Source organism: Myotis yumanensis, unplaced genomic scaffold, assembly GCF_028538775.1.
Source record: "Myotis yumanensis isolate MYYU_CA2020_CCGP unplaced genomic scaffold, mMyoYum1.0.hap1 SCAF_8, whole genome shotgun sequence".
Lineage (NCBI taxonomy): Eukaryota > Metazoa > Chordata > Mammalia > Chiroptera > Vespertilionidae > Myotis > Myotis yumanensis.
Genome location: NW_027223759.1, coordinates 26,871,668 through 26,894,055, shown reverse-complemented (window position 1 = coordinate 26,894,055; position 22,388 = coordinate 26,871,668). Strand labels below are relative to the sequence as shown.

General features: G+C 37.1%; 1 non-coding gene across 1 annotated transcript; it reads right to left on the bottom strand.

The window, feature by feature from the left end:
• Nucleotides 1-17,344: 17,344 nt before the first annotated feature.
• On the bottom strand, nt 17,345-17,473 carry LOC139015879 (small nucleolar RNA SNORA66). Its single transcript, XR_011472529.1, has one exon. It is a non-coding gene; the product is annotated as a small nucleolar RNA SNORA66 (small nucleolar RNA).
• Nucleotides 17,474-22,388: the final 4,915 nt, after the last annotated feature.

Here is a 22,388-nt window from a genome sequence, read left to right as displayed (position 1 = left end):
TCCCCCCGACTCCCACCCCCACCCCCACACACACACACTCCTGAGTGCACAAATTTCATGCACCGGGCCTCTAGTTATTTATAAAGCTATTCTATTGTAGAATCCTAGTTAGTCTAATAGTAAATGGATGTGTGAATTTTTATTCTAGTAATTCAGCTATTTTAAGTGGCAGACATAGTGTGTTAAATTTTGTGAAAAGACTATTTCTATATAAAATAGTTCTTGACTTTTAGTTTTCAATGAAAAAAAATGTGCTTAGCTGAAACTCTTTTTTATAAAGTTATATTGATTCTTTGGGAAATTTGCAATCCTGATATTTAGAAGTTAGACATTTTCTTTGAATTTTTGTTCTTTAACAGAACTACTATTATTATAAGTAATAACAAAGAATAGCTATCATTATTACTATGAAGAATAACATAACAACTGATTTAATGGCCCTGGCCAATGTGGCTTAGTTGGTTGAGCATTGTCCCATGCACCAAAATGTCTCTGGTTCAATTCCCAGTCAGTGCACATGCCCAGGTTGTGGGCTGGATCCCCAGTAGGATTCATGCAGGAGGCAGCCTCTCTCTCCCTACCTTGCTCTCTAAAAATCAATAAAGACATATTTAAACACATTTAATATATGAAGATGAACATAAAGATCAGTCATTTGACCTTGAAAAGAGGTGAGTGAGTAGAAGCTGAGGTTGGTAGAGTTATATATATTAAAGCATTTTCTATTTGGAAAAATACTGCCTCTTCCCATTGGCTGACTTCTTAAGTCATTGCCATTTGGCATGTAGTGTGGTCTCCTTCAACCATAAGTGCCAAGTCATTATTCTTATTCACCAGGTTTTGTAAGTGATATTGAGATTCCAAGTTATGACAGTTCTACGTAAATAAATAAATAAATAAGTACACATACACATATGTGTGTGTATGTATATATACACATATATCATATATATGATGTATAAGATATATATTTATACATATGTAAATATGCTTTATATATGTATGTGTATATATAACATAACATATAGTCACATATTTTATATATATTCTTCTTATACATTTGTATTATTATATATTTATTTATAATATAGTAATATATTATTATTGTATATATATTTTATATTATACTAGAAGCACGGTGCATGAAATACGTGCAAGGGTGTGGTCCCTAGGCCTGGCTGGTGATCAAAACGTGAGCATCTGGCATGGAAGGGCAGGTCCCGGCTGACCTCTGAGTCCTGGGTAGCACCTGGGCCCCTGGGCCCCCGCGTGCTCCCCTCCGCCTGAGTCACAGTGCCCAAGTCCCCATGTAGAGATGTGGTGAATGCAGCTGGATGCCGCAGGCCAGGGCACAGCGTGGACCTCTGGGCCACCCAGTGGCACCACATGGAAGCCAGGTGGGCAGCACACTCTCTCCCTCCAGCCTCGCAGACCAGCTCCTGCACAAACACACGGGGAACCCGACCGTCCTCTGGGGTCCTGGTGGCTGTGGGCTGGCTCCTCACAGGTGCCCAGCACCTGAGCACGGGGGCCTGCAAGCCCTGGCATCCTGGGGGAGGGTAGCAGGAGGAGCGAGCTTGGCAGACACCCCGCATTCTCACCACACCTCCATCCCCATCACCCCCCCCCCCCAGGTAGCCAGTGAGAGGTCACAGCGCATCACTGATGCCCACCATGTTCCGTTCCACCTCCTTGTGATCAGCACATGTCATAGTGAGTGGTCAAACTCTTGGTCAAATGACCACCCGAGGGGACAATTTGCATATTAGGCTTTTATTATATAGGATATCCTATAACATATGCTCTAAATTGAGAGATTTTCTTGTGTTTATCTTTCTGAATTATGTTAAGAAAATGATTCACTGGCTGGAATTTAAAATTCTTCAGTTGGTTCAAGTGGTGTAATCCCTCTATCTCTTCTTCCCCAATCCACTGAGTCAACACTCAAATAATTTTTAAAGGGAGACTAAGTGAGGATCTGGAATCCTGACAGACATCAACTTGAAAAGGGTTTGAAAGTGGAAAGAAGTCAAGGTATTACTTAATAATAGATGGAAGAGAAGGGATCAATGGCAGAGGGATCACAGTAAGTTTCATTCAATTGCAAGTTTTAGCCATTTAAGACTCTATGGTGGGAAGAACCTCCCAGATCAATCTTTCCGTCCCTCTGCCTCTGGGCAGAACCATGCCAGGTCATTCCAGACTTCTGATGCTACTTCCTTTAGGATGACTCTGAAACTGAGGGCTGCCCAAAGGTACACCAACTGAATTCCTAATGACTCATGAACTTCAGAGTCATCATGTGGTTGTCATTTTTAGATGAATTAGCACCTTTTAAACCACATCCTATTTTACTACATTTCTCATTGTCAGTTAATTATAACTAATAGGAAGAGCCTAAGTCATACATAATTTCATTATATAAAGTATTAAAAGAAATAAGCCAGACACATTATCCTGGCTGTAGAAATTATAATAGTAGGATTTGTTTCAGAGACAAGCTACGTAAAAATGCTTAAATGTTAAACTTAGCCCAGACTACTTAAAAACAAGAGAAAAATTAATCAGTCACATTTTCACTAGTAAGAATTAGAAGATCTTAATAAAGGGATTTATTTTTTAAACAGATGCACATGAAAAATGCTATAACTTAACAAAGGAAGAGCATGGGTTTCAGTATTTTTATTTGTGTTAAATGTTTTAAAGAGAAAAAAATAGGACAGTCAAGATTCTATCTCATCTATCTGCCTACCATCTTTATATCTATCTACTTTTATATGCATGCATTTCTTTTAAATTTTAGGATAACTATTGCTTTGTGTGTGTGTATACCCTCACCAGCACTTGACCTTATTTACTAAATAATTTATTTAAATCAATAGAGTCTATTTTTTATAAGCAGTTTTAGGTTTACAGAAAAATTAAATGGCAGTTCTCACATGCCTACCCATTCTTCCTGGTACTAACACTATTGGTATTTTGGATTTGGCCCATTCTAATAGGCTCATAGTTTTATCTCATTATTGTTTTAATTTGTAACTTCCTGGTGATATCTGGAAGTTATGTTTATCATATGTTTATTAGCTAAACTAATAAACTGGAGGAATGATAGCCTCTCTGTATATCTTCTTTGGTGAATTCTCTATTTAGATCTTTTGCCCACTTTTGAATGGCTGTTGGTTTTCATGTTGAGACTGCATATATGGGCCTTTAGTGATGTGATAAAGTATGTGAGCTGGGTGAGGACATTCTATGGTCCTAGGATTATGTCATTCTCTTAGTAGGCTGGTCTGTACTCCTGCACTGTTACCTCCACAAGTGCTTCTTATTCCCCTTCCTTTTCATTGACCTTAGAGAGGGAGCAAGGGGAGAGAGAGAGAGAGAGAGAAAAACATCGATGTGAGAGAGACATATTGGATGGCTGCCTCGTATATGCATCCCAACCAGGGATGGAACCCACAACCTAGGCATGTGCCCTGACTGGCTGGCATTGGGCACCCAATTTCCATTGCACAGGATGACACTCCAACCAACTGAGTCACACTGGCCAGGTCTCATTCTCCTTTTTACAGGTTCTTAGGTAGAATTGGAGTTGAGTATTTCCCTACCCTCAGGTAAGTTAAGCTCTGCGAAAACCTCAGTAGGTGATGCTCTGGTGAAATAGTTCTTCTTGAGGACAGGCCTTGTTAAGAACAGACCTGGGCATATTTCAAACACTTACTTTTTCCTCCCCTTGCTGGAAGCACAAAGGGATTTCTGTCTGATCTTCACTGTGAGAATTTAGTAGCGCTCCTGGAGGTGAAACTCACAAATTTGTGGGGCCCCTATAAATCAGGTCTCTGTAGAATTTTGGACTCTCTGACTTGTCTACACAGAGCCTCCTGCAACTTGTCAATGATAGTTTAGGTTTCCCTATCTAGTACTGGTCTCCACAAAGGTTCCTGCTCCTGCATTTTGACTCAGATAAATTGTAATTCTTTGCATCTTCCTGTCTTTCCAATTTGGAGGAAGCGACTTGCTGTGTGACCTTAATTCTCTCACAGACAGATCTAAGAAGAGTCATTAATTTTCAGAGTTGTTTCTTGGGAGGATTGAAGGGACAATCTCCAAGTTCCTTACATGCTGGGCCAGAAACTGGATATTCACCCAAAATTTGTTTATATTAGTCAATCTTCAAAACTTAAACCTGGTCTCCCATTGGCCTTGTTAATGGTCTCCCATTTATACATGCTGTTTTCATTCCCTCACAAATTTTTTTATTTTCTTGTTATCAATATTTTTTTTTTGCTTTTCAATGATAATAAAGTGAGAATTTTGTAAAGAAAAGCCTATTGTCATTGGCATGTATTTTTGTCAATCAGTATCATTCAAATGTTTTATTATCAAAGGCTCAGGGTCTCTCAAGATGATGTATATTTTCTCTGAGTGAGTTTTAATATTTTCAGTTTTTTATGAAATATATATGTGCTGCCCTAGCCGGTTTGGCTCTGTGGATAGAGCTTTGGTCTGCGACTGAAGCATCCTGGGTTCAATTCCAATCAAGGACAGGTACTTTGGTTGCAGACTCGATTGCTGGCCCTAGTCCAGGGGTGCCTGCGGGAGGCAACCAATAGGTATATTTATTTCATATCAATGTTTTTCTCTCTCTTTCTCTCCCACTACCTTCCTCTCTCTCTAAAAATCAATGGAAAAATACCCTTGGGGGAGAATATATATTTATATAGTTGTTCTATAAATCTACCCAAGACATAGAAACACTTGGACAACAGATAAAACCTAAGTCTGATATGACTAACTAACCTAAATTAATGAACTTGTAAGTTTACAGTAAAATTATAATCATGATGTAGTAAAAAAATGATATTGTAAATATGTATTCATTTCCTGTATTCAATTATATTGCTATAATTGATCACTCTGATTGCTGTGTCTGCTAATTGAACTATATTTTAAAATATATACACGTTCTATGGAATAGTAAAAACTGTGAACTATATAGATGATGACATAATTATACATCTAGTTTTCTTATAAATGAGTTTTAAATCCCAGCATTCATATTTTTGTCCAATTGTAGTCTCTATGTCAACACTTCCTCTTCAAACAGCATGTTTTTCTTAGCTGGAATTTCACAACTTCACATTCACTCACTCACTTTACGAGTGAGGATAATAAATATGATATAGAGCTCAAGGTTATTCAATCTCCTGGTTTGTCTTTCCATTTGTAATGAAAAAGAAATAATAATAACTTTACCTAAAATGTATTAAGTAAAAGTGAACCTACTAATTAGTTGACAATGAACAAGGCAAAAAAAAAAGGAAAAGGAATTTTTCTCTGTTCCTTGCTCCCACCTATGCCATTACAAATGTACTTTTAACCATTTGATAATTAAATAAACACCTCTTACCTAGATGACTTCTTTAGGAAGCATTTTTTAGAAAACTTGAGAAATGCCATGTATACATGTTCAGTCACTACCATTTTTAAAAGTCACTGTGTTTAAAGCCAGAGCATAAGACACTATAGAGGTACCTCAAATGGATTTCCAAGTTGGTACAAATATTAAAGATTTTAAAACTTGATGACACCATCTTTGAACTTGTAATTTTCATCAATTGTCATGTGAAATAAATTAACTAAAAGCTGAATATATGGAGCAACTAAAATTACCAAAATATTGGCATGATATAAGAGGAAAGATCCTTCCTTCCCATTCAAAAGTCATTGAGAATCAATGAGAATACTCTCAGTTAAACAAAATCATGTCTTAGAATTAATGTGTATAAACATATACATTTTTACAATTTAATAAAAAATAGCTGATATTTTTGACATTATTATTCTTGTGTGTGTGTGTGTGTGTGTGTGTGTGTGATATCAACACTTATGAGACAGATAGCTAGTAAAGAAGCTTAGAGATGTTGATGATTTATAGTTTGTGCTACAAAGTTTTGCCATGGAAGGCAGTGGCATAACTGAACTATTGATTGCTGAATATAACCGTAGCACACAGATGACTTTGGTCTGTGGGAGTTCAGAGGGTTCAGTTTAAATGAAAACTTTATTATTGGAGCAAACAAATAGGTCTTTATATTAAGACAGACTCAACCAAAGGCATTCAGTCCTGCTCACCTTAAGTCATCTGGTTCAGCATTGAGTCAATTGTAGGCCAAATCTCCCCAGGAGTTATGCTTTGGACGTTTAGAACAGCAAAACAAAAATCATTCTGTCCACCTTGCTGATGGCACTTTCTAACAGCATGACCCAGGCACATGCCAGGCACTCAACAGTCCATAACGGTGAGTGCAAAGTCCCCTCTGTTCCCATATCAGTGGCCAGGTTCCCCCAGGCTTACCTCAAGTATGTCTGAACTGCTCCCATGCCAATCTCACTTTTTTTGTCTTGGATAATAATAACAATCAGAGTGAATGTTTACTTGGTCCTCATACTATGCCAGTCTCCTAACTGCTTTTTTAAAAATATATTTTTATTGATTTTAGAGAGGAAGGGAGAGGGATAGAGAGATAGAAACATCAATGATGAGAGAGAATCATTTATCAGTTGCTTCCTGCACGCCCCCCTCCCCCCCCCCACACACTGGGGATCGAGCCCGCAACCCAGGCATGTGCCCTTGACCAGAATCGAACTTGGGACTCTTCAGTCCGCAGGCCGACACTCTATCCATTGAGCCAAACCAGCTAGAGCCTAACTGCTTTTTATGTATAAACTCTTTTACTCTTCACAGCAACTCTATGAGGCAGATACTTTTATTTTTCACTCTTTTAAAGGTTAGCAATTATCTTTAAAAGGTTCTATTATGATCCCTTTATACAGATGTAGGTACTATTAGTATTTCCTTTGTACAGATGAGCATACTGTAGCACAGAGAGGTTAAGTTTCACAAATGTCACACAGGCTGGTAAGTAACAAAAGTAGGGTTTGAACCCAGGCATTCTGTTTCCTAAGTCCTTCCTCTTAACCACTTCAATATAAAGCTTTGTTTTGCCACTGGCCCTTGGAGATTGTTCAGATCTCCATGGGTATGAATTTCAGCTTTTCTGATCCAGAGACAGAGAAGCATCGATCAGACAGTCAAACCTCAGAGGGAAGGTAGTGGAGGAGGGGGTAAGGGGAAGCGATCAACCAAAGGACTTGTATGCATGCATATAACCCTAACCAATGGACACAGACAACAGGGGGGTGAGGGCATGAGTGGGGGCGTGGAGGAGCAATGGGGGGATAAGGACACATATGTAATACCTTAATCAATAAAGAAATTTTTAAAAAATCAGCTTTTCTAATATACTTGATTTGGCTCTTGATGTTCTTTTCCTTTTGGATGTCCATTAGACATCATCCTCTTGAAAATTTACCAGTCTTTTGTCTTTTTGTTGCTACAATCATAGTGTGTATGAATGTGTGTGTGTGTTCAAGTGTGTGTGTATATATGTGTGCATGAATGTGTATGTGAGTTAGGGTGGGAGGGGTATGGGATTTTGGAAAGCTACCTCTTACAAATACCAAGAACTCTAATAAACAACAGTTTAAGAGTATTGCCAAAGTTTATCCAATCTGTCACAGTCCAGACTCAAGCACAAGCCTTTAACCATTGTCTTGATATTTTCCTCTCAAAGCAAGAAAATCTGCTGGTTTCCCCTGCGCTGTGTATAACGCATAGGCCACCTGACATGTCTGCATTGAGAATTAAACATAAATTCAGGGAAAGTTCTGTCCCAGTGGGAAAATTATTTAAGGTTCTGTGAGCAGTTAAATAAGTGTGTAAACAAAGAAGTTGGATACTATTATCAGACGTTAAAATTTGCATTGTTTTATATGGTTTTAATTTTCAGTTTTACTCACAATTCATCACCCAGCCAGAGGCCTGCAAATGCAAATCTCGGCAAGCACAATAGCAGAAAGAAAACTCTGTACCCACAAGCATAGCGCACTATCTCTATCAGATCGGTATCCTTCCATATGCTTAGGTGAAAATAAGGTAAAAGAAGCCAGGGAATGATGTTTTAGGTATTCTAAAATAATAAAAATGTGATGGTTTACTGGCATTTTAAAAATGTTTTAAAGATGATTCAAAGCTGGAATACACAGATATAGAGAAATGCAGCTTAGCATTTGAATAAAATAATTGTATTATAATGAACCTATATTAAGCACTTAATACCATTTTAAGTGCTTTACATTTTTTAACTAATTTAGTCTTTATAACAAGCCTCTGAGAGAGTTTTGATGAGCCCCATTTTAAAAAACTGACAATGTGCTCTGCTAGATGGTGGGAAGTCAAGATTTAAACTGAAGCAACAGAGCTCGAAGTCCATGCTCTTAACTGCTGTAGCTCAAATTTCCTCCTCGAAAAACTTCAAACACTGATGTAGAGGGAAAGATCTGTTCTCCATGCTCCATGTTGCCATAAAAGGGAAGGAATATGAAAGTACAGGGGAAGCGCCTCCAGCCTATTTGTGCCTTTGCACACACTTGCCCAAGACTGGACGAATGATAGCCTCTCTGCAGGGCATTTTCCTTCTCCATCCCTCCTGGGGTCAGCTTGGCTACTGTGAAGGAAGCCTTAGGCTGTCCAGCATTTCTGCTGCTGATTGATGTGGAATTAAAAAAAAATAGCAAACTCGTCTAAAGCCATGATCTCGAATCAGCATGATTACTGACATTGTGCTTTTCCTGTGCTTAAAACCTATTTTCATTTTTCAATTGGTTCCAAACTTGGGAACAAAAGGAAGCATCCTAAAAAAGTAGTGCACTCTTGCCGTGGTTCTCATGTCCTCGAACATGTTCCTTCTTCTCTCATTCTTCAGGACCAGGCATTCCTGGAGAGTCAGCCAAATACACATTAGATAATTCTCTGTAACACAAATGGTTTATTTGGATGAAAGGAACTCCTATCTTAAATTTAAAAATATTTCAGGGGTTATTTGAATTCATTCTAATTCAGGTGAATTTCATCATTGTCATGTTTACTCTTGTGATTGCAGATGTGGTCTTCCAAAATTTTATTTATAACTAAAATTTTCACCTTCCAACAAATATACACTGCAACAGATGGTGACCACCTTGATTGTGGCCACATAGGTTAAAATATATGCATGTGGGTGCATGTGTGTCCATGAACCTAAGCCTGTGAAATCTTAATTTGCAATGAGAGCACTTGTCTGTTAAAACTTAACACAGGCACCCTTACAAAAACAGACCTTTAAAGCAATGGAAGACAGTCACTTTTTTTTTTTAACTCTTCACAGCTAAAGCAAATGCTTGTTTGATCTTCAGATTTGATCATTACTTTTATATATATTTATTGATGTCAGAGAGGAAAGGAGAGGGAGAAAGAGAGAAACATCAATGATGAGAGAGAATCATTGATCGGCTGCCTCCTGCACAGCCTCTCTGGGGATCGAGCCCAAAATCTGGGCATGTGCCCTGACTGGAAATCGAACCATGACCTCCTGGTTCATAGGTCGATGCTCAACCACTGAGGCATGCCGGTTGGGCTGCTTATTACTTTTATGTTTTTAAAATGTTTCTTAAATCTTCATCTGGTTTCTATATTCCTTCTGGAGTTCTATAAAATTTTCATGTCTTAGATTTTACGTTTTCTATCATCTTGGAGTTACAAGTTTTGCAGAGCTCCCTCTTCCTAAGTACTGCCTTTAGCATTGACCTGGCATTTTAATTAGATGACTGTTGTCTATAGGTAGAAAGATTAGAATGGGAAAGGTCACAGATCACCTCCAAGAACTTGTGAAAGTTCCCATATGATTTTGTCACCTTCATGATTACACAAAGGTATGTATGTGGATGCTTGATTCTTCCATAGCACACAGAAAATTAAAAGATTATAACTCAGTTATTAAGTCTTTTATTAATATATTAATATAGTGCTTAAGTCCTATTATAATGAAAATGTGAATTTTCCATGAACAACCAAAGAACCGTGTACAGCATCATGGTGTCTGATTCTAGAGAACTCTGGGCTTATAAAGTAGGTCGTTGGCAGGACCCACCTCATGGACATCACACAGGGTCTATATTGGGCTTGGTTTATGCTCTGTTCTCACCACTTAAAAATTCTTAATAATTCTGAACAAGGGGCACAGCACTTTCATTTTACAGTAGACCCTGGTTATGTAGCCGGTTCTGGGCTCAGAGCTTTACTACTTCCATTCTGCTGAAACTGTAATTCCTGGTATAAGTTGATTTTCCAGAGGCTAAGTCTTTTGGCAGCTGTGATTCCCAATGGACTCCCCTCTTGATTTCAGGAATCCAATATTACATTAGCAAAGAAGTCTCCAGGGTTTTAGATTTTTCCCAGTGCTTTATAATTGTCTTTTATAGTAAAAATAAAGTGTGTGCATTGTCATATTATTTTAAACTGCTACGTATGTGCAAAGATGTTGTTTAATTGACAGACTTCCTTAATCTACATGAACTATATGTCTCTTCCCTTTTCTACACATTTAAGAGTCATGGTGACTTGCACTCAAATCTCAACATATAGCAATATAATCAGTGTTTCAAAAAAAATAATGATGGAAAGCTTTTTCATGTGATTTTATTGAATCTCTTTGATTCGGACTCTAAATACATTATATAAACCAAGACTGAATTTGGATCTTGTAAGTTTATATATTCTTGAATTACATTGATGGAACATAATATTTGAAAGATAAAAAATGACTGAAATGCCACACATTATTTTTTTTTAATGTGCACAGAGCAAATATGTGATTGTTAAGTATTGAGATCAATTGCAAGGTTTTATGTTGCAATTGGTTCCTGAGTGAGGTAGACTCGTTTCTTGGAAAATGAACAGTATAAGTCAATATCACTAATATTGTATAGGTCCACAGTGACTTTGAGGCTTTGATATTCTAAAGAATACTAAGGGCCTGATGCAAGTTATTTTCTAGGAGTTATAATTTTTATAGTTTTAGTAAACAATTATTAATATGAAATAGTAGTTAAGGTAATGTCACTTATTTAAACTGACTACATATATTCACAAATCTCTTCCAGTGAAATGTATTCTAAGCTAATATGTAAAAGAAATAATGCTTTATGGGTATTTACTCTCTCATACTTTTAAGAGCCAATGTCTTATTTTATCCCAACAAGGTGTTTATGGTTTTTTGTTTGGTTGCTTTCTATGTAAAACATTTTTACCATCACCACTTAAGCTCTTTCTATTCTCTGTGTTCTATCAAGTGTATTTATTTCCTCACATCCATGACACATTTTCACTTTTGTTCTTTTCCCCTCCCTAATTTGCTTCCAATGGCTAACGCATCTCCTGACAACTTTCCACACATAAAAAATTAATAATTTTTGCTCTCCCAGAAGAGGTAAAAGGCAGATGTTTTTCATCCTTAAGACCATAATTCCCTTTGTTTTCCATTTAGGAGCTTCGTATTAGCAATGACAATTTATGTTCAACATCCTAACAACACCCCCACATTAAGCAGACGTCTTATTTTATTCCGTGTGATCTCTAATGACCTTTCTGATGTGCTCATTTTTTTAAAAAGTGTGTGTGTTGGTTTTTTGGGGGTTTTTTTGAGTCACAAATCCCACTGAGAATTTGATGAAAGCTATGGCTTCGGTATCATTTACAAACACTACATGAAATTTCAGGAGGTTTCCAGGCCCCTGAGACCCATTCACGAACTAAACATTGCAAACACCTGCTCTAATTTATCAATTTTATTTTATGGATATTGCATTGTGTATAGTTTTTCTATAATTATTCACTTCTGTTACTGTTCTCTATACTATTAACTCTGCTGCCTTCTTTACCACATCCTTCTTTTAAGAATACCCCTTTCGTTTTCAAGTTCCATTTATATTGTATTACCCAAAATCCATTTAGTTCTAAGCATACCCTTGCCTTATTGACTTCTCATAAATAAAACATGAAATAGATATATCCTCATTCAGCTAGTAAGAGTTGAGTGCCTTGTATATGTTTGGTATCATGGGGTGTGTAAAACTGCATCTGTGAAAGGGTTTTCTTCTAACAATCATATTAATGTTAATTGATAAATATTGGTATTGTTAATAACTAATATTAATTGAATTTATTTTCTTTCCCAAGAATTATGCTAAATATTTTATCATCCTTTATCGTTTTGTTCTTTTTTCTTGACTTTCTTCACCTCCTCCTCCTTTTTCTTCCTCAACAAATAAGATGAAAATAAGTTGAAAGAGGTTAAGTAAATTTTACTCAAGGTTACAGTTAGAAAACTTGAGAACCTGAATTTGAACAGATTTCCCTGATTTGAAGCACTTTCAATGTCTTCTCACATAGATAATTTCTATCTCTCATTTAGCATAGCTGTACACATATCTTTGAGTGTATGCATTTACCCAACCATCCATCCATCTACATACACACAAAATTAATACAGAGAAGGAAGAGGGAAAATTCATATGATGCATGTGAAATTCTGTGAGAATTAGAGGAAGCCAGGAATTAGTTGAACTTTTCTTCATGGAAGAAGTGCCATTTGAAACATTCCATAAATGATACCTGAGACCAAATAGGGAATAATATGGAAGAGCTGTGAAGCCTGAGGAACTTGCAGAAATGTATGCAGAGGCATGATTGGCAGTTGAACTTGGCTAGAGTAGAAAGTGTGGAAAGTAGAATTAGGAGGGAATATAAATGTTGGAAAGAGTTGTAGGTCAGATCCCAGAGAACTCTGAATTCCAGGAATAGGGGCAGGAGCTTATTTGGCAGTAGTGGATGATGGAGGATTTTCAACAGACAAGGAACATAATCAGAACTATCATTTTAGAAGTTGGCTCTGGCTGATTGGGAACAGAAAGACCTGCAAAGCACAGAGACCAGGGATAAGTGCTCATGCTTTTGACCGTATTCATAAAATTAAGACATAAGTAATTACCTTCTTTCTGGAAAGGGCCCTGTGAGTGGGAGAATTACACAATGAATACTAAGAATATTTGAAACCTGAAACTGTCAGACTGCTCAGTGAGTTCTATTCTTTTATCTAATGGTAGTTTACACATTTAGCTCTGTTGACTTTTTTCTTTCTCCTTCATTTTGTGTTCTCTCTTGTAGGAATTGCGTTTTAGTTCTTTGTTGTTGTTGTTTCTATAGGGTCCTATTTTACTATTGCATGTCTGATGCTGTCTCTCTTCCACTCACTTTAGTCACTGCTTTTCCCCATTCTTAAGGCCCTAGGTTTAGGATTGTTGATACATGCTTTAATTTCTCTTGCAAACAATAATATGCTTATCCATTGATTATTACCATTGTTATCTACTGAGCTCTGCCTGAGGCCAGTCCACTCTCTATCATACTTTTTTCACCATCATATATCATTTCTTCTCTATGTGTTTTAGATTTCCTTATGAACTAATATACAGCATGGTGGTCTCTATGTGAACCTTCATGTTAGACTGTGTGTGTAGGTGCAGGAGTTTTGGCTTACTGACAACAATCCTATATAATCAAAGCCCAGCGACCAAAATGGCAGAACAACCAGAGTGACCAGAGACCAGAATGACCACAGCCCCTTGCCCAGGCTGGCCCCATCCCCCTAGTGAGTGGTTAGAGGTGATCAGACAGGCAGGCAGAATGGTTAGGGGCAATTGGGCAGGCAGGCAGAGGCAGTTAGTGGTGATCAGGCAGGCAGGCAGAATGGTTAGGGGCAATTGGGCAGGCAGGCAGAGGCAGTTAGTGGTGATCAGGCAGGCAGGCAGAGGTGGTTAGGGGCAATCAGGCAGGCAGGCAGGCAGAGTGGTGAGGGGCGATCAGGCAGGCAGGCAGGCGAGCAGTTAGGAGCCAGAGGTTCCAGATTGCGAGAGGGTGCATTGTGTGCATGGGTGGTGACAAAGAAGGAATATGATTTTTTAAAATATATAACAACAATATCAAAAACAAGCAGGTACAAACAGAATGGTTTCTCAAGAGAGCTATAATTTGTGGAGGGTTTCTTGCTTGTGGATGAGTCAGATCTACTTACTAGTAAAGTTATCAGTCTTACTCTTTTTGCTATACTGGTATTTTCCCATCTCATTCCTCTTCTGTTGGACTTTGGCACGCTGATTGTCATTTGGATAAAACATCATACTTCCAATATTTGAAGATCTTGTCACATATTCTGAAGTTTCATAGGGAATACATCTCCTTGGCAGATCCAGAAGAAGAAATTGTGACTTATCTAATCTACATTTATCTTAGCCAACTGTTACATAGTTATTGGCATGATTTCTAGAAGTATATACTGTGACCTTCCTGAACAACATGATTTTCATGGGAAGCATTGTTATATTACTCTTGCTCATTATTAATTCCTACTTATTCTTTCCCCTTCAAATTATTTTTTGGCCAATACAGTGTAATGCTTCGACAATTGCCTAGAAATCTCTCTCCTTCATGCACTGGGATTTCATTCAAGGGCTTCAAAGAGTAAACTGCCATGAAATTGCATAATGTCATAAGTGGACACAAAATTCTATATGATGTTCATGCCTTACTTGTTTATTCTGTTCTCATATCTTAATTCCCATGTCAGGTAGGTGGGAAAAGGCAGATATACCAGGAAGAACTGGAGGTTTATATGCTAGGAAACAGGTGTTAAATGGAAACCGTAATCTCTTCTCTGACTGAAATGACAAGAAATGGTCAGAAACTGCATGATTTACCCATTTTCCTTGCAAAGGAGTTGATAAATTTGTGACTAGTGCATGCATCAGATAAGAGATAAACTACTTGCACTTCATTAACCAAGAGATTTCTAGTAATATCTTCTCTCTCTAAACATGTTCCCCTCTTGCCACCTGTCCTGGAGACAGCATTCTTGCTAATTCAGCAGCCTGAGCATGACATTAATAAGAATAATAGATGAGGTAGTGAGGTCTGCATGTCCAAAAAGGTAATGCAGAGGAGGAATTCCCTGCCATCTTTTATGTCTGAACAAAAGCCACATTCCTTATGGTCACAGGTTTGACTAGGCCTAAAGGTATAAAACAGCAAACTGGGGGTTATGGTTTATATGATGGAGTATTCACATATTCCAATTTTTTGAGTCTATGGTTAAAATATAATATTTATGTATTCTGATAATATAGATCATTTAGCATGTAAATATTTTTAATAAGATGAAAAAAAGTTTCACTGATCATCTAAGTTTCTCTTGGCATAGAGATATAGAGTAATATACTGTTATTTAGAATTATTAATTATTATGGCTAATAACATTAGTAGTAGTCAAATTGATAGAAACACAATTATTGTGAGCTTGTAAGAACCCTTAAATAATTATATATAAGTATTTTAAACTCAAATAATTTGAGCCCAGTTATTTCCAAACTTCCTTACATCAATATTTTATTTAATAGAATTCTTTGATATTGTTAATTGTCAAATATCAGCTATTCAATATAGATTGAGAAGGCTTTTTAAATTTAATTTATTAATTGAACATATATTTAAATAAACTAATTATCCACTGATTGCTAAAGACTACTGGTCTTGGATAAAGGAATTAAAAATAGCACATTTGAGTGGTATGCTTATTAATTTACTCCAGTATTCCTGAATGCTAATAATTTAAGAAAAGCATAATCTGTGCTTATAGATCAGATTACATTTTAAAGAATAATTGTAATTGAGAAAAATTTTCACAGATGTTATATTACTGGTACTTTTGGATATTTTAAATTAGAAGGCATTATTCTGTTTCTTTTACATCTTCTTCATATTTGTCTAATTGTTATTCTTATAGTTATTACTATCATTATTAGTTATTGTAATTTTTATTTTACTTAGTACATGTCAAATAATTAAGCCTTTTAATAGCTGTGTTTCTGATTATGCACTTCAAAAGTTTTAATGACTGTAATATCCCCACAGTTCCCATCCCAGCCTTTACTAACGGCATAATTTTCTCAGCTAATCAAATGAGCTGATTGTTCTGAATTATTTCCTCTGAGTTATAAGTTAGATAAAATAGGCCCAATAAAATGTTATTAAACTCTTCTTTTATTTTGGATACACATGATTTATGGACAGTTAGCTGTTTTCTGTCATTTTAGAAAATGTAGTTTTATAATAATCTTTGGCTTTAGGACTTTCCCCTTCACTAATTGTATTTGATGGGGACTTCCAAAGATTACTTAACTTTTAATTTAGTTGGTGTATTTGTTATTTTTCCACAATAAAAGTCACCTCTAAATAGTGCCAATGCAACTGTTTTATGAAGTAAACTCTCAAGAAAGTCAAGGTGGAATTTGTATATGACTGGCTCTCCCCTGCTTTCTCTCCCCTTCCCCCTCTCCCCCCACATCTTGGGCTATGAGAAGGGGTCAGAAGGCCACACATCACTGAGTTTAATTTATTCCAGTCCACCTAGTTGGTTGAAATATTTCCTCAAGGAAGTTTTCATTCAGTTGATGCCCTGAAGGGTTAAGAAAACAGAAACCCATAGTGTTACAGAGCTGTTGTCATAGATGTTTCCAAGGAAACCATATCAGGAATGTTTGTGTCTTGTTTCTCCCCAAACCCACAGGAGTGTAACTTGCTTGAGGTTTTGATGTTCTCTTAATTCTTGCCATGGCTGCTCTGTGGTAGGGTTTCCAGCCAAGCAAGAATCCCATGACTGCCCAAAGTTCTGGCTCCCGGGTCCACCATGCCTGCTCTGGCTGTGCTCAGTTTTGCGTCGTCGTCCTGGAAAGAGTATAAGGGCAATTTAAAATCAAATAGAGGTTAACTTCATTATCTTTTTAAAAGTTCTATTATTGTTTTTCTAATGTCCAATGTAGATTATTTTTCTGCAACATATGCATTAGCATTTCATAAAAAATAAATAATAAATGAACTTGAGTTGCAGAGTTCATTAGAAGACTAATATATGTGATAGATCACATCATGCTGTTTTACGAGGTATGTTAAGGGGCTTGGAAGATAGGAGGGACTTTCAGTTCTGTGATTTTCTCTGCTTCATGTGGCTATAAACAATTTTTAAGGTCATTTCATATTTTTTTACTTCATATATCTAAAGAGGAATAAAATCGTGAAGAATCTGAAAATAATGTCAAACAGTAGTAATGTGATTAAACTTGACTTGAAATATTTTTATAATTAGATTCTACAAGATAATTAGTACATCCTTTAAAAAATGTTTACCCAAATGACATAAAGCCATAGAAAACTCTGATCATTTTCATTCAAAGTGATTAGGGACAGAGAAATCCCTTTCTCTCTCTTGCTCTGTCTGTCTCTTTCAGAAAGCATGCATATGTATATGTGTCTGATAGTTGTTGTTTTTTGTTTGTCTGTTTTTTGGATTTTTTATACCATACAAGGGTAGAATGAACCACCTCAGTAGCTTCTGAGGCTAATACATTTCTATCACAATTATTTTAGCAAACCTGTTCCCTTCACTTCTGCAACATCATGCAGAGTTAGTGATCAAGTTTGCACAGTTTTTAAAAATATGTTCAAACATTGTAAATTGTCCAAATACAAACAGCCAGATGAATACTTGTATTTTTATTTGGATATCACAATTAACCAAGATATATTATACACACTTCTATCATATTAAATATTTGCAAAGAGAATAAAGCAAATTTAAAATAACATTTAAACCTTTCTATTCCGAGAGAGGTATGATTACATTTTATTCTATATTTATAACTATAATTAATACTTAATCCTATTTTATTATCATTTATTCTGTAGTGCATGTTATAGAAATGTATATACAATATAATATATAAACTACATTTTGAATACTATAACTATACAATTATTTTTTCTCCCATTTAATTTCTATCAAATTGGATTGGTTTATCATTTGCCATATCTTTCTTTATGGTCTGGTAAAAATTGCTGAAGGAACACAAAACATTGAATTTAACAATGTTTTTGTTGTGGATTTATCTATGTCACTGTGGCCAAAAATATTCAATTATTAGTACCTTTGGCAGAAACATTAGTAGCCTCCAATAATAAGAGGTAATGAGCACTATAGGAAACTCTTATTTATTTCTAATTCATTCTTTAAAAGTGTCAGAAAAATCTTCAGATAGCTACAGTTTACATTCAATTATTAAATAACTAGAGGCCCAGTGCACAAAATTTGTGCACGGGTAGGGTCCCTAGCGGCTGCTGGCTGCCGGCCATGGCCTCCCTTCTTTCCGTCCCGCCCCCTGGTGGTCAGTGCATGTCACAGTGAGCGATTGAACTTTCAGTTTGTTCAATCTCCCGAGGGGACACTTTGCATATTAGGCTTTTATATATATAGATTTGAGGAAGGGAGGAAGCCTACACAAGAGTGTGCAATCAGGGTCACTGCTGTGGGCAAAATGATTGAATTCTCCAGAGAAGCTTGCAAGAGTTGTCTGCCTGCAATGGGAAAGGCCAGGAACTTTTTCCTTTGGTTAGGGGTGGGCTGCCCTAGGGCTATTTCCTCCTCTGCATTTCTAGAGGGCAGACCTGCAGTAGGCTAATGGCCTTCTACAGCTTCCAAGAAGCTCTTGGGCAGAAAACCTAAGACATAATGCTGTGAGATGTTGTGAGCACATGGGTCAGAATCACTGGTAACTCTCTGGGCCAGCTATAGCTGACACATCGAAAGTGAGGAACAGCAGAGGGGCCAGGCATATGAAGTATTGGCTACAACTCATTCTATCAGGGTTTGCACCCAAATTACCCTGTTCTATGGACATTCATACTGTCTTAGCTAATGGGTGAGATTCATTTCAGTTGGGTTTTAATTGTCAAGCACAAGCTTTTAACAGCACTAAGATCTAAGTTTTTTGAAGGTGGTGGCTTTCAATCATTGATGAAGAGGAGGGTCTGTTTTACCTCGAGTTTATGGAAAAGCTGACAGCTCAGTTTAAAAATTCTCTAAAAGGGTTTCATTTCACTGATATCTCCTTTAACTTCAATAAATTCAGAAAAAAAATTGTTATATATATATAATTTCTGTCTCTTATTACTTAATGTCTAGTAAATTTGACTTTGCTAAATTCATTAAAGAGAAACATATACTTTTAAAGTTAATTTTTATATTTTAATTACATTTTGAAATTTAATAAGCATTTAACACGAAATCCCCAAGCTTATTATATCTAGATATCTATATCTATAGCTACCTATCTGTCATCTTATATAATAAAAGGGCAATATGCAAATTGACCAAATGGAAGAACGACAAGTCGCTATGACATGAACTGACCACCAGGGGGCAGATGCTCAATGCAGGAGCTGCCCCCTGGTTGTCAATGCGCTCCCACAGGGGGAGCACCACTCAGCCACAAGCTGGGCTCATGGCTGGCAAGCGCAGCAGCAGTAGCAGCAGCCTCTCCCACCTCTGCAGCAGCGCTAAGAATGTCCGACTGATGGCTTAGGCCCACTCCTGCCTAAGCCATCAGTCGGGCATCCCCTGAGGGCTCCCGGACTGTTAAAGGGCACAGACTGGGCTGAGGGGACCACCCCCCCCCCCCGCAAGTGCATGAATGTTGTGCACTGGGCCTCTAGTATTTATATATTTTTAGTTTCAAACACAGACTCTTAGTGTCATTCTCTTTCTTGTTATAAATTGTCAAATATCATCCAATCAAATATAAAATACATTTTATATATTATATATGTATAAAAATATGTATTTCCATTTGTATTTATCATCTATCTACCTATCATGATCCTGAGATCTCTAAGCATAATTTTTAATTCATTTTAGTACATTGGTAACACAGTGTTATTATACTTAAGATGACAAATCCCATTACTGATGGAGCAAAAATATCCTTGAAATTTAAGGCATGGCTGCTAATAGTTACACTTATTTATATTTTAGCATTTAAGATACTAATTTTATGATAAAATAGTTCTAATTCCTCTACCCTCTAGCCCTTCCTAATTACATTCAATCTGGGGAGATTTGCTATCATTTATGTTAGCTGCATTACATAAAATCAAATATTGAAAAGTGACATAATTTTACTAAAACAGATTTTTACTATAAAGAAATCTTTGTGCATTAAATTCACCACTGGCCATTTCTCCTAGGGTCCCCACTTCAGTGATACTGCACTGAGGGTGTGACATTATACTGATGTCTTCTTGCCACCCTCAGATGCAGGGAGGAACATAAGAGCCTATACAGTCTTGCTACATCGATGCTTTAAAACTTAGAGAATAAAGGGGTTTATTGTTTCTCATTTTCCAATTGCCAAGGTTTTCTTAATGTGTTTTTTTTAAATATATTTAAGTATTTTTTTGTTGTTGTTAATCCTCACACGAGGATAAGTTTCCATTGATTTATTTTATTTATTTATTTATTTTTGTAAATTTTTTTTTTATAGAGAATGGAAGGGAGGGGAAGAAACAGAGAGAGGAACATTGATGTGAGAGAGACACATCAATTGGATGCCACCCGCATACCCTGACTAGGGCTAGAGATTAAGCCTGCAACTGAGGTAAATGTCTGTGACCAGAATCGAACCTGGGACCCTTTAGTGCATGGGTTGACACTCTATCCAGAGCCAGATCGGCTAGGGCTGGGCTTTTTGTGTGTTTGTTTGTTTGTTTAATGGTAGCTACAATAGTGGAGAAATTGAAGTCAGAATCAACTCTGAAGAGTGAGGGTTTGGTCCTAAGCGTTTGGGAATCTTTTACAGGACCCTGAGAAGACTTCTGCCCATGTCTCATCCCCACCCAAGTTTCTTAATGAAGTTCTTGAGTCTAAGAAGGGCAATAAGGATTTTGTCTTAGTTGTATAAGTTTTGTCATCCCATCTATCAGGATGGGATTTTTCATGGATGATTTCAAGTATAATCTCCCAGGAGCCATAAAGAAAAACCATAATTAACATTCTATCACAAATGCAGTGGATTTATCTACCTTAGCTCAATGAAAACACGTAAGAATTTCGAGAATTGATTATGTCATAGAGGAGAGTATATGTATTAAAAGCAATTTTACAGTAGAATTCCTGGTGTCACAGCTCAAGGAAAATACTTTTCCATCCATCAATGAAGAGTCTTAAGATGTTATATATGCCTGGATCACAGTCAAACTTTGACTTATGTTACTATCATATCCATTGCTTTGTGCATCATGTAAAATGCTATCTTACCTTATTTTCAAAACAGCACTGTATTTGTTATTCTGCTAATGCTTTTGCTCTTTTTGTCCTACTAAACCTCTGACACCCTTGAAACTTTTAAGAAATTTAGTATGGATTTATAAAATTGTTTTCTGCTCTTATATGGTATACTAGAAGCCTGGTGCACAAAATTCATGCACAAGGTTGAGGGGTCCCTCAGCCCAGCCTGCACCCTCTTACAATCCAGGACCCCCTCAGGGGATGTCAGACTGCTGGTTTAGGCCCAATCCTGCAGGGATCCATGTGGGATCTGGCCTAAACCGGCAGTCAGACATCCCTCTAACAATCCGGAACTGCTGGCTCCTAATCACTCACTTGCCTGCCTGCCTGATCGCCCCTAACCAGTCTGACTGCCTGCCTGATTGCCCCTAACCCCTCTCCTGCCTGCCTGATTGCCCCTAACCGCTTCTGCCTCAGCCCCCGCTGTGGAGGCTTAGTCCGGAAGGACATCTGGAATGACATCTGGAAGGTTGTTCAGATGTCTGGTCTAATTAGCATATTACACTTTAATTATAATAGATAAGAGCAGTTCAGCCTCCCAGTGAATTGTAAAACATTTAATATCTAATAGAAGAGAGCCAAGTACTTAGGTACACAGATCCAGTCCTGGGTGGGTAATCCACAATATAAAGCATGTCAACTCCACCATGCATATAAATTTGGGGAGTGATGGTCTACATTTTGAGTTAGTTGGATGCAGTGCCTTTAAACATAGTCCTTTCTTAAAATAATCAGACTCTTACATCAGAAGTCATGGTGTTGACAACCAGAAGCTTGGTGAACATATCTTACAAGGAACTCTGTTGTATTAGGTATCCAATGTAAACACTCGCAGAAACATTTTCAAGCTGGGGTCTTTCCAAAGAACAAATACTTTATTCTCTGTGTTTTATCCTCATAGCTAGCTGCTTTCGTCTCACCCCAAAAGGAAAACTTAAATTCCTATCTATGTTACCCTGTGTTTCCCAAACTAGCAAATATTATTTTAAATTATCCACACTGTGGCCATGGTATCAGCCATGCCTAGATAAGAGTTTTGCTGCCATGGGCTGTTGGAGGAATCTTCAAACTTGAAAGTCAAATGGCCGATGAATTGAATTGTCAGTCACAAGAAAAATTAGTGCTGTTCTTACAGCTTTGGTATCCTCAGCTAAAGAACAGTCTTAGAGTTCGTCAGATTGGGATGTCATTATACATTACTAAATTTATTATGTTTTGAAA